Source organism: Salmo salar, chromosome 22, assembly GCF_965601325.2.
Source record: "Salmo salar chromosome 22, fSalSal1, whole genome shotgun sequence".
In the NCBI taxonomy this organism is placed as follows: Eukaryota; Metazoa; Chordata; class Actinopteri; order Salmoniformes; family Salmonidae; genus Salmo; species Salmo salar.
In genome coordinates this window covers 42,520,692-42,532,294 of record NC_138312.1, presented here as the reverse complement: position 1 = coordinate 42,532,294, position 11,603 = coordinate 42,520,692, and positions in this window count along the sequence as shown.

Below are 11,603 nucleotides of genomic sequence, written 5' to 3'. Positions count from 1 at the left end.
TAAGACTGGACACTGGGGCCTGGGCAGAACAAACAAGGAGGTGGGCAGAGCCAAACACAAGCTAACCAGATCCTTTTGGCACATTCTTGCATGTATTTGCATATTTCCATTAGGGAACATCTTGTCCGTGAAGTACGCGTGTGCAATAACTAAATTCAACATTGTGCTCTTTGTAAACAATGCCATTTTTTACAACTTTGGCAAAGGGTCACGTCTACAAAACTTAGTGCACCCTGTTCATAACAGATTCTAGTTTTGGAAGAGGAAACTGTATTGAGATTTGGCTTTTCTTCAAAGAGAAAATCAACAGAATCTCATCCCAGTTCTAACTCGCTCCATGCTCTCCCACTGCCCGCCACTGGGCTTCCTCTCCTCACCATGTTTTAACCAGATGCTTCTAATGTATACATCCTGTGAAATGTCTGGCTCCTTGTTCTATCTGTGAAGTAACTAGCTAGCCATCGTTGGGTCGACGAAATGCCAACATCAACTATTTAGCTAGCTAGCTAAGTTACTAACTAGGAAAAAAAAATCATAATATAGCTATCATTGTTACATCTTCCTTTTTTCACAGCTTTCAACAAATCATATTGTGATTTTGTTGTAAAATTATATTTGGTTTTATTTAGCAACCCAACATTTTTTTTGGGGGGGGGAAGTTGTTAATAATGTATAGTTTTTATATCTGGACGTGGTTCAATTTGTACAACTCTACAGTTTATTTAATTTCCTTAATACACCTGTGCTCCAATTTGCCGATTTGTCTTGGAGATCCTGAATGGTTTTGTGAAACTCTCAACTCTCTGTGGTATTAAGCACATTCATAACTGTTTTATAACACCAAATGAATGCAACTTCACTTAAGGTGTCTCTACGCACTCTGTAACGGCATATGACATGGTTATGACTCCCATCATTCCATTCACTGTAATAATGTGACCTAAAGTTCGGGAAAATACATAACGCTCTGTTAAAAAATCTCGTACGTAGACACTTATGTAACATGTAATAACATATGACATAAGTTGTCATGCAGACTGTGTAATAGCAGTTGTTATTAACAGTTGACATTAAATATATGAACAGCAGGATGAACAGTCATCTATAAAACCCATTACAACTAGTTTTATAACATCTTATGCTGTTACTCATAACAATTTAAAAATACTTATGACAGCTTATGACAAATGTTGTAATGTGTTATATAGCTGTTATAAAGGCTTTATGGATGCATGAATAAGGACACCTACAATAAGGTGTTACCACATTTTTTTAACCTCCTGGATAAGATTTTTGGATTATCACAGCCGGTAAGTGGAAGTCCCTCTCTGATGTCAAAAATTGTATTTTTGTCCCATTTTGCCCACTAAATGTTCCATCTACCCCAAACTTGTTGCAATGGGTCAGAACGTGACCCATTGTGCGGTTTCAAACATATTATGGTATGTGACCCCAACGGTTAGGGTAAGGGGAGTGTTATGGTTAGACCGCAACACCTGAAACTCCTCATAAACTTGACCCAGGTCACCAGCCTAACCCTGACTCCAGACAGGTGAAACCATTGTCCCCGCAGTGCAACATTTCTCTTTAATTTCATTCTCTTTGAGAAAAACGATGGATGACATTGGATGAGTAGTGGATGGTGGGGCATGAGGTTATTCCCCTCTCTTTCAATATAACGCACTTTAAGCTGTCCTGTGGTCACTGGTCAAAGGTCAGTGCTGAAAGGTCACTGGTCAAAGGTCACTGGTCAAAGGGGTTGCCATCTATCCCAAGTCCTTTCATCTATGTCAGACAATATGCAGTGTGATTTATTTCTACATTCAGTCAAAGGGGTCTCCCAATATTTTACTTTTCAATGAATCAACTTCACTTTGTTTTCAACCCACCACATTTAGTTTTATGTTTCAGTTTCTGCTTCAAGTGCTGAAAGGAAACAATGTCGCAACACATTTTAGTTCCTCTTTGCTTTTCATATGTTTGGCTGCTGTCATTTGCAATTCACTACCTCTGCATTCCCACATAATCCCACTAATTTCCCAGGTTACCATACAATTATTTAGGAATCCAGTACTCATCTGTCACATTGATTGCTTGAGAATATTCCAGATATTTCTTCCAGGTATATCTGGCAGGCTTGAGTTCAGACAGACAGACAGACAGACAGACAGTGTGTGTGTGTGTGTGTGTGTGTGTGTGTGTGTGTGTGTGTGTGTGTGTGTGTGTGTGTGTGTGTGTGTGTGTGTGTGTGTGTGTGTGTGTGTGTGTGTGTGTGTGTGTGTGTGTGTGTGTGTGTGTGTGTGTGTGTGTGTGTGTGTGGCTAGATTAGCCAAACAATTAACTCAGCACCCTAGCAGCAAAGCACAGTAAAAACAACGTAGAATAAGTGGGCCAATATGGCATTATGAGGAGAGGGAGATCGAGAGAGACTATGTAAAGTCATACACTGATACATCAAATGTGCTGTTACTGAAAGGAACTATTATATCAAATACATTACTATTACAGCGTATTTGGAAAGTCATATTCTCTCTGTTTACATCCTATCTTCTTGCTATGTGAATTTTCTAATGGTGTCCAACCTTGAATTGATAATTTTTGTACGTTTTTCCATGCAAGCTGTTATTGTTCCTTCCAGACTGTTTACTTTTCTTTTTATAGTATGTTATTGTCTTCTTCCTTTGATGTGATCCCTAAAAAAACTATTGTTCAGAAAATATACTGTGTTAAGTGCCTAAATACATCAGGTCTGTCTACAGGCCAGAGCAGACTGCTGTCTGGAGACCATAAACCTTAGGCCAAAGCTCCAGACTTGACCTCTACATGCGCACAATCTCTCTCTGTCCCTCCCTCTCTCTCTCTTAATTGGTACATGGAGTGACCAATTAAGCTCGGTTATCCCCGTTCACACATTTCTCTGCTAAGTGTTTATTTTTTTTAAATGTACAGGCGGCCACAGGCCAACACAAGAGGCATAAACAGAGGGAGGAATGAAGGGAAAGTAGAGGAGGAAAGGAATAAGGGACTTATTGTTTGATAATGCTTGTGCAATGTTGTGTTTTATAAACTGGGTGGTTCGAGCCCTGAATGCTGATTGGCTGACAGCTGTGGTATATCAGAACGTATACCATGGGTATGACAAAACAGTTATGTTTACTGCTCTAATTACATTGGTAAACCGTTTATAATAGCAATAAGGCACCTCGGGGGTTTGTGATAATTGGCCAATATACCATGGCTCTGGGCTGTATTCAGGCACTCCACGTTGCGTCAAGCATAAGAATATACATCTAAAGTTGAATGTGTTTCCATTGCATTTTCAACTCTACCGATGGCTTTGCCAGAAGAATTGTTGCGTTAAATAGCAAAATGTTCCTATTCAGGTCTTGGCACATGCACTCTAGCCAACAGCTCCCAGGCTAGCCTACATGATGAGCCTATTATGGATGATTATTTTTATTTGTCAAATGAGAGCCAAGCATCGATCATCATGTCACCAGAATAAGACCCTCATTATTTATTGTAAAGGAGCATCAAGCTCATCACTGTGCATTTTTATCACTCTGTGAAGTTCATCATAACTTACTTCATCTGTAGCCTAATAAACTGCATGCTTTCAAGAGTCGTGGAGGGAGGAAAACAAAACATATACAATCGCATGACTCCAAGTTTACTTTGATATGATGGTTATTTTATCAATACTTGCACCCAAAGGTGTTTCCACTTACCCTGGTTGACGCGACCCATGTGACTCACAGCGCAGGGAGAGCTGTGACCACACTGGCCTGGAAAATAGGCCGTTTGTTGATACAATATTTGCTCAGAAATTGTGCGATGTGTTGATTGGTTTCCCCAAATGTACGTTTTTCCCTAGTGGGGTTGAGACCTCTCGTTGTTTGGACTTGAACCCAATTGATAAGCTGTGGCTTGAATTTAAGAGGGCAGTCCATAAGCGCAGATGAAGGATATCAAGGATCTGGAAAGATTCTGTATGGAGGAATGGTCTAAGATCCCTTCCAGTGTGTTCTCCAATCTCATAAAACATTTTAGAAAAAGGCTTAGTGTCATTATCCTAGCAAGGGTATGGTGCTGGAGTACTGAAAACAGGGGTGGCAAATAATTAAACAAAATGTTTTTCCTCTGAGAAATTGTATTAGTATAAAATAATAATAAATAAATAGCTCATTATTTATTATTTATTTTATACAGTCTTTTTAGCTCATCTTTGTCAATGGTGCCAATATTTACAGACCTGACTGTCAGTTTACAGTGCCTTCAGAAAGTATTCACACCCCTTGACTTTTTCACATTTTGTTGTTACAGCCTGAATTCAAAATGTATTCAATATGTTTTTCTCTCACCCATCTACACACAATAACCCATAATGACAAAGTGAAAACATGTTTTTAGAAATATTAGCCCATTTATTGAAAATGAAATAAAGAAATATCTCATTTACATAAGTAGTCACACCCCTGAGTCAATACTTTGTAGAAGCACCTTTGGCAGTGATTACAGTTGTGCATCTTTCTGAGTAAATCTCTAAGAGCTTTCTACACCTGGATTGTGCAAAATTTGCCCATTATTCTTTTCAAAATTCTTCAAGCTCTGTCAAATTGGTTGTTAATCATAGCTAGACAACATTTTCAGGTGTTGCCATAGATTTTCAAATAGATTTAAGTCAAAACTGTAAATCAGCCACTTAAGAACATTCACTGTCTTCTTGGTAAGCAACTCCAGTGTAGATTTGGCCTTGTGTTTTAGGTTATTGTCCTACTGAAAGGTGAATTCATCTCCCAGTGCCTGGTGGAAAGCAGACTGAACCAGGTTTTCCTCTAGGGTTTTGCCTGTTCTTTTTTTTATCCTGAAAAACTCTCCAGTCCTTAACGATTACAAGCATACCCATAACATGATGCAGCCACCACTATGCTTGCAAATATGGAAAGTAGAACTCAGTAATGTGTTGTATTGGATTTGCCATGAGCACAACACTTTGCTGTATTACTTCAGTGCCTTGTTGCAAACAGGTTGCATGTCTTGGGTCAGTTGGTGCAGTTGGTGCTCCTCTCTGGAGACTCTGCCTTCAGCCTCTGGGTCTAACACTTCCAAGTGCCGATGAGGAACTCTGGGAATCTGAACTGTCACTTGATGTGATTTATTCCCTGCCTCAAACACATGGATGTATTTAAAGGGCAGTGGGGTGACCGAGAACAACATGTGGGAACACACATGAGTAAAATGGTCCAGACTTTTTCCCCTCCTTAATTCAATGAATTCCCCCTCGCTGGTTGAGATGTGTAATGTACCTCTCATGTAACGTGATATACAGAACAGCTAGGCTATCGATAGCACCCGTGGCTAAACTCCCTCTGAAGCTCACTGTTTCTCATTGAAGACATGTACTGTTCTTGGATATTTACAGTATATTACCCCCCGAGGAGTAATGCTTGGGTTGTTTTTTTTTAAAAGAGCTAAAGGCCCAGTGCAGTCAATTTTACTGTGTTTTATACATATTTCCACACTATGAGGTGGAAAAATACTGTAAAACTTTGAAAACAATGATAATGCCCTTTAGGGCAAAAAAACTGCCTCATTGGACCTTTAAGCTTCATGTAACACTGTTTTTACATCAGGTTCCCCTTGAGTGTGACTGGATGCAAAGATGACCCCCTCTAATATAGACAGGAATAATCAATTGTGATTTAAAAGGAACCTAAACAAATTTTCCATTCACCTCTCTGCATCTGGAGCATGATTAATAACATAATAGCCTACTGGCTTCCAGATGTGGTTTTAGCTGATAGTTATAGATGTCCTGTGTCAAACAAAAGATGCAGGTACAGATGTTGGATCTTAATTTGATCACTTTTTGTTTGCAGAGGATTTTCCTGCGCATCAGGAAATTCAAATGAGCCTCATTATTTAGATAGAGAAATGTGGGTTTTCATTGAATCTTTAATATTAGTTCATATTAGTTTGTAGCTCAAACAATTCCGATGCTAAAGACAGAAGTTGGCACGAGTCCCGTGAAACGTGGGTCATAGGGCAAATGGAGACCAACATCATATTAGTTTGTAGGCCAAACACCTTGTGAAAAGACCGATTTTCGCGATGTCTCGTGGTCTGAAAAACACTGCTGTAGCTCGGCCACCTTCCTCCTCAGATGCGGAAGGCCGACATAGGCTGATACGGTGGATTGAGCCACAGCCCTATCTTAAAGTGACGGATTTTGATGGGGATGTTTTTATGATGTTACTTCGATTTATGCACGGGTGCATCAATAGACTCTTAAGGTGTCACGACTTCCCTCTCCTTGTTCGGGCGGCGTTCAGTGGTCGAAGTCGCCTCTTCCATCCGAGGCAAGAGACGAGGAGCGCCCAGGAGTTTGCCCTGGAGTTTAGGACCCTGGCTGCCGGCGCGGGATGGAGCGACAGGGCCCTGATCAACCATTACCGCTGCAGTCTGCGCGAGGACATCCGTCGGGAGTTGGCCTGCAGAGACACCACCCTCACGTTCGACCAGCTGGTGGACTTGTCCATCCGGCTGGACAACCTGTTGTCTACCCGCGGACGTTCAGATCGGGGTCCGGTGGTTCCATCCTTTAGCTTTAGCCCATAGTTTAGGGATCCCCATCATTCCCGTGGATGTGCCTTTCCCTGTTCACGCCTTAGATAGTCGACCATTAGGGTCAGGGTGGATTAGGGAGGTTACTGCTCCTTTGGGCATGGTGATGCAGGGGGGGGGGGGGGGGTCATATGGGGGGGGGGGGGGGTCATATGGAGAGAATTAGTCTCTTCCTTATTGACTCTCCTGCGTTTCCCGTGGTGCTGGGCCTACCCTGGTTAGCTTGTCATAACCCCACTGTTTCTTGGCCACAGAGGGCTCTCACGGGGTGGTTGCGAGAGTGCTCAGGTAGGCGTTTAGGGGTTTCCGTTGGTGCTACTACAGTGGGGAGTCCAGACCAGGTCTCCACCATGCGCATTCCCCTGAATATGCCGATTTGGCTCTCGCCTTCTCCAAAAAGAAGGCGACTCAATTACCACCTCATCGACGGGCTGATTATGCGATAAATCTCCTGGTAGACGCTGTACTTCCCAGGAGTCACGTGTATCCCCTCTCACAGGCGGAGACGGAGGCTATGGAAACATATGTCTCCGAATCCCTGCGTCAGGGGTACATTCGGTCCTCCACTTCACCCGCCTCCTCGAGTTTCTTTTTTGTGAAGAAGAAGGAGGGAGGTCTGCACCTGTGTATTGACTATCGGGGTCTGAATCAGATCACTGTGAGGTATAGTTACCCGCTACCGCTCATAGCCACAGCGACAGAGTCAATGCACGGGGCGCGCTTCTTCACCAAATTAGATCTCAGGAGCGCTTACAACCTGGTGCGTATCCGAGAGGAAGACGGCTTTCAGTGCCACCTCTGGGCACTATGAGTACCTCGTCATGCCGTATGGGTTGATGAATGCGCTATCAGTCTTCCAAGCCTTTGTAGATGAGATTTTCAGGGACCTGCACGGGCAGGGTGTAGTGGTGTATATTGATGACATTTTGATATACTCCGCTACACGCACCGAGCATGTGTCCCTGTGTCACGTCCTGACCATAGTAAGATGTTATTTTCTATGGTAGAGTAGGTCAGGGCGTGACAGGGGGTGTTTTGTGTTTTTCTATGTTTTGTATATCTATGTTTAGGTTCTAGTTTTCTATTTCTATGTTGTTGTTTTTTGGGATGATCTCCAATTAGAGGCAGCTGGTCCTCGTTGTCTCTAATTGGAGATCATATTTAAGTAGGGTTTTTTTCCACCTGTGTTTGTGGGTATTTGTCTTCTGTTTACTTTATGTACCTGACAGAACTGTGCGCTTTCGTTTTTTGTCTTTGGTATTTTGTCTTTAGTGTTCTGAGTTAAAATAAAAATGCATCATGAGCAATCAACACGCTGCGCTTTGGTCCCCTCTCTACGACAGCCGTTACAGAACTACCCACCACCAAAGGACCAAGCAGCGTGATCAGGAATGGACTTGGGAAGACATTCTGGACGGGGAAGGACCCGGGAGTCAGGCTGGGGAGTATTGCCGCCCGAGGGAGGAGATTGAGGTAGCAAAAGCAGAGCGGCGTTATTATGAGGCGCTATTCCAACCATGAGGCAAGTGCGAGAGACAGCCCCCAACACGTGGAGATTGGCAGAGTCAGGTTGGAGACCTGAGCCAACTCCCCGTGCCTACCGTGGGAGGCAAGTGATCGAGCAAGCACTGTGTTATGCGGGGATGCGCACTGTGTCGCCAGTGCGCAGCTACAGCCCGGTGCGCTCGGTGCAAACTTCCCACAGTTGCCGTGCTAGAGTTGGCATTCATCCAGGAAGGATTGTGCCTGCTCAGCGTTCCTGGTCTCCGGTGCGTCTCTTCGGCCCAGGTTATCCTGCGCCAGCTCTATGCACGGTACCCCCAGTTCGCCAGCACAAACCTGTGCGACCTGTTACAAGGCCCCGTGCTTGCCAGGCTACGGGGATAATCCAGCCAGGATGGGTTGTGCCAGCCATAAGCTCCAGACCTCCAGTGCGCCTCCACGGCCCAGTATACCCTGTGCCTGCTCTGCGTACCCGGCCTCCAGCGACGTTCCCTAGTCCAGAACTCCCAGCGACGTTCCCTAGTCCGGTGAGACCTGTTCCAGCTCCACGAAAGAAGCCTCCAGTGATGATCTATGGTCCGAAGCCTCCAGTGATGATACATGGCACGAAGCCTCCAGTGATGATCCATGACCCGGAGCCTGTAGGGATGATCCATGGCACGAAGCCTCCAGACAATACGCCATGGCCCGGAGCCTGTAGGGATAATCCATGGCACAGAGCCTGCAGCGACGGTCCCCAGTCCGGAACCTACAGCGACGCTCCCCAGTCCGGAGCTTCCAGCGATGCTCCCCATTCCGGAGCTTCCAGCGATGCTCCCCAGTCCGGAGCCTCCAGCGACGCTCCCCAGTCCGGAGCCTCCAGCGACGCTCCCTAGTACGGAACCTCCAGCGGCGGACTGCAGCCCAGAAACTTCAGCGGCGGCCTGCAGCCCAGAACCTCCAGCGGCGGCCTGCAGCCCAGAACCTCCAGCGGCGGCCTGCAGCCCAGAACCTCCAGCGGCGGCCTGCAGCCCAAAACCTCCAGCGATGATCTACAGTCCGGTTCCTTCGAAGACGATCCACGGTCCGGTGGTACTAAAGCAGAGGGATCAGTGGGTGGAGCGGGGGTACGCCCCGAACCGGAGCCGCCTCCTCTGCTGGAGGATCCGCAGGAGGATAAGGTTATGTGGACTGCACTAGAGCCGCCATAGACAGGAGTTACCCAGCCTACCCTCCCTCTTTTGTTTTAGATTTTTTAGTGGCATTCGGAGTCTGTACCTTTGGGGGGGTTACTGTCACGTCCTGACCATAGTAAGATGTTATTTTCGATGGTAGAGTAGGTCAGGGCGTGACAGGGGGTGTTTTGTGTTTCTATGTTTTGTATATCTATTTTTAGGTTCTAGTTTTCTATTTCTATGTTGTTGTTTTTTGGGATGATCTCCAATTAGAGGCAGCTGGTCCTCGTTGTCTCTAATTGGAGATCATACTTAAGTAGGGGTATTTTCCACCTGTGTTTGTGGGTAGTTGTCTTCTGTTTAGTTTATGTACCTGACAGAACTGTGCGCTTTCGTTTTCTCTTTGTTATTTTTTCTTTAGTGTTCTGAGTTAAAATAAAAATTCCTCATGAGCAATCAACACGCTGCGCTTTGGTCCCCTCTCTACGACAGCCGTTACACCCTGGTGTGCAGAGTTCTTGGTTGCCTGTCGGAGCATGACCTGTACGTCAAGGCTGAGAAATGCCTGTTCTTCCAACAGTCCGTCTCCTTCCAAGGGTACCGCATTTCCACCTCAGGGGTGGAGATGGAGAGTGACCGCATTGCAGCCGTGCGTAATTGGCCGACTCCCACCACGGTAAAGGAGGTGCAGCGGATCTTAGGGTTTGCCAACTACTACCGGAGATTTATCCGGGTTTTATCCGAGCGAAATTATGACGTGGGGGACTGGGAGTTGTTGGCTGTCGTCAAGGCCTTGAAGGTGTGGAGACATTGGCTTGAGGGGGCTACACACCATTTTCTCATCTGAACTGACCACCGCAATCTGGAGTACATCCGGGCGGCGAGGAGAATGAACCCTCGCTAGGCAAGGTGGGCCATGTTTTTCACCCGTTTTGTGTTTACCCTTTCTTACAGACCAGGCTCCCAGAACGCGAAGGCAGACACATTGTCCCGGCTGTATGACACAGAGGAGCGGCCCCTGGATCCCACTCCCATACTCCCCGCCTCCTGCCTGGTGGCGCCGGTAGTGTGGGAGCTGGACGCGGACATTGAGCAGGCGTTACGTGCATTGCACGCTCCCATCCAGTGTCCCGCTGGGCGTCTGTACGTCCCGTCTGCTGTCCGTGACCGGTTGATCTATTGGGCCCACATGTCACCCTCCTCTGGTCATCCTGGGATCGGTCGGACAGGGCGCTGTTTGAGCGGCAGGTACTGGTGGATTTTCTTACTGATCTTCCACTCTCATAGGGTAACACCACGATCCTGGTCGTTGTGGATCATTTCTTTAAGTCCTGTTGTCTCCTCCCTCTGCCCGGTCTCCCTACGGCCCTACAGACTGCGGAGGCCTTGTTTACACATGTCTTCCGGCACTACGGCATGCCTGAGGATATAGTGTCTGATCGTGGTCCCCAGTTCACATCTAGGGTCTGGAAGGCGTTCATGGAACGTCTGGGGGTCTCGATCAGTCTTACTTCAGGGTTTCACCCCGAGAGTAATGGGCAGGTGGAGAGAGTGAACCAGGATGTAGGCAGGATTCTGCGGTCCTATTGCCAGGACCGGCCGAGGGAGTAAGCGGAGTTGGTGCCCTGGGCCAAGATGGCAATGAACTTGCTCCGCCACTCCTCCACTAACATCTCTCCCTTCCAGTGCATACTGGGGTACCAGCCGGTTCTGGCGCCTTGGCATTAGAGTCAGACCGAGGTTCCTGTGGTGGACGACTGCTTCAGGCGCACGGAGGAGACATGGAAAGCTGTCCTTGTCCACCTTCAGCAGGCCGTGACGCGCCAGAAGGTTAATGCAGATTGCCACCGCAGTGAGACCCCGGTGTTCGCACCGGGGGACTTCTGGCATCTCTACCCGAAACCTGCCCCTCCGCCTGCCCTGCCAGAAGCTGGGTCCATGGTTTGTGGGGCCATTTAAAGTCCCAAGGAGAGTGAACGAGGTTTGTTATAGGTTACAGCTTCCACCCGATTACCGTATTAACCCTTCGTTCCATGTGTCTCTCCTCAGGCCGGTGGTGGCTGGCCCGCTCCAGGAGTCTGAGGTGCGGGAGGTTCCTCCGCCCCCTCTGGACATTGGGGGGGCCCCGGAGTACTCCGTTCGCTCCATACTGGATTCGAGGAAAGGGGCCTTCAGTATCTCGTGGAGTGGGAGGGGTACGGTCCGGAGGAAAGGTGTTGGGTTCCGGTCGAGGACGTGTTGGACCCATCTATGCTGCAGGAGTTCCACCGTCTTCGTCCGGATCGCCCTGCGCCTCACCCTCCGGGTCGTCCCTGAGGCCGG